Genomic DNA, 2,500 nt, shown 5'->3' with positions numbered 1-2,500 from the left:
CCCTCGAACTCAGATTGCCGTCGTGACAGTGTTTTGAGTTCGACGAGCTAATACTAACTATTCGGCACCGCGGCCTACATAAAGTCCTAGATTATCTAAAAGGAGTGAGGCAAGAAATTAAATTATTAATCCGAATTTTATATGCCATCACTTTTTAACAAACTCTTCCACGTCAGCTTACTTGAGAAACGAGTGAACTGTAGAAATAAGTTACTTCCCTCCGGTGACCCTTGGGTAGATAGCCTCTGCCATGGTATGAAGAAGGAGCTACCTGACGAATGTGATATATGGGCGTATTGAAGGATAATTTTTGGTCGATAAAGTATCTACTACAACAAATTCCCTCAGTTGGGGGAATATTTCCCCTGGTTTGCAACCCGTGCAAACGCCACAAGCAGAGTTTACAATTAAATGCCCAAAAACACAACCAGAGTAAGCAACACAGACAAAAAATTGTTTACTTAATCCATAATCTCTGCATGTTCAATGTAGCATTGACAAAAGATATATTCTGAGGAAAAAAAATAACAAAATCAACAGCCACTTTACCCCTCATATGATAGCGAAAATAACAAAATAACAGAACATGTGGACCATACAGAGGAACCGAGAGTACCATCGCCCTCGCTTCCAGAGATCGCTCGTCGACTCCAGCTAACAAGCAACAATCAACGGCACACTACGAGACGGAGAACAAAGATTTTGAACAAGTTTTACTGATGATCTCAAATAAAATATTCAATATTACTCCCCATCGCGCTTACATTGCCTCTGCAGTTCCTATTCAAAGGACGCCCCTAACTGCCGCCTGTATGCGCCGACCTGCTTGAACCATTACAATGGCGTGTAAACTATATTCTTATGCAGCGATGATCACACGTGCAATCTCACACACTTCTAAATCATAACATACAATTAAATGCGAACACCAGATATAACATCATTCTTTGAGCACCATTGGAACATACAGGATAGACATCACAAAATCCAATGTTCATGTCACATCTCGTAGACAACCGCAGGCAACACAGCTTAACAACATCATATCAACAAAGAATCACGTAGCACAAGTTACACTCTTCAAACTAATTTCGTTTGTCATTCTTACACCACAAAACAAAGCTCAAGTGCTCTCCCCCCGAAAAAAGCAGAAAAAATCAGACCATTCTAGGATACATGAGCTGCCCCGCTGCTCCCATAATCATACGGAATATCTAAATGGCAATCATACAGAACAAAGCACTCTGGTACACTGTCCTTTAAAGACAGAATTTCTGCAGAAATCCTACACATGCGCATGGAACCACTATCTCATGCACACATAGTAAATAAAGAAACATAATAGCATTACAAGAAACACTAAAATACAAACACACACGGAACCTATTGTGGTAGCCTCAGGACACACCAATCACAGATAATTAAATAGCCCACAACCCGAACCAATATATGTTTCTCAATCGAAGACAACTAATCTCTGACAGTTCTATATTTTGGCTGAAAATCTAGGGAATATGAGGTTCCTTTTCTTTTTATCTCTCGTATCATTTCGCACCCTGGTTCGAGAATATATTCAACCTTAGTTGCGATAATCCGCATATATTCTGGATTAAAACTTTGTGCTATGTAAATTTGTAGAATGTTAGGATGTCAACAATATTTCTCTTAAGAGCAGTGGTTCTTAACCTTTTTTGAGTCACGGACTCCTTTAAAAATTTGATGACAAGCTTCGGGGGCGCCCCTTCCCAGGATATTTCCAGAAACACAACTGTGCATACAAATTGTTTAATGAACTTTTAATTTATTGTGATTTGATTGTGTCTTACACATATATATATATGTGGTGTGTGTGTTGTGCGTGTTGTGTGTGGTGTGTGTGTGTGTGTTGTGTGTGTGTGTGTGTGTGTGTGTGTGGTGTGTGTGTGTTGGGTGTATTATATATATACATTATATATTATATATATATATATATAATATATAAATTATATATATATACTATATATGAATATATATATATATGTGTATATGTAGTATATATAGATGTTATACACACACACACACACACACACACACACACACCACACACACACACCACACACATATATATATATATATTATATAATATAATATATATAGATAATATATAATATATATATATATAATATGAATATATATGTATATTGCATATATATACCTATGTCTGTCAGTTACATATACTGATACAGCCAGGATCTCAACGGTGTCACTTTGTAAGTAACAAAGTCGATAAGACAACATATCTCTTTTTCAACAATAATTTTTGTGTGTTTTGGTGCCAGGAACTACGATATTCTTCACTAGTGGCAAGCGTATTTCATGCTCTTTAAATCGTGGTACTCTTTCTGGAGGTATCTACCTAGCACGGAAATTGAAGATCTGTTGATTTTCTCATTCATTGTTGCAAGTGTTTTATGAATAGGAAAATTTTATACACTGGATTAATACCATTTACCTCAAAAGA

The sequence above is a fragment of the Penaeus monodon genome, chromosome 17, assembly GCF_015228065.2.
Source record: "Penaeus monodon isolate SGIC_2016 chromosome 17, NSTDA_Pmon_1, whole genome shotgun sequence".
Taxonomy (NCBI): domain Eukaryota; kingdom Metazoa; phylum Arthropoda; class Malacostraca; order Decapoda; family Penaeidae; genus Penaeus; species Penaeus monodon.
Note: the sequence above shows the minus strand (reverse complement) of the source record.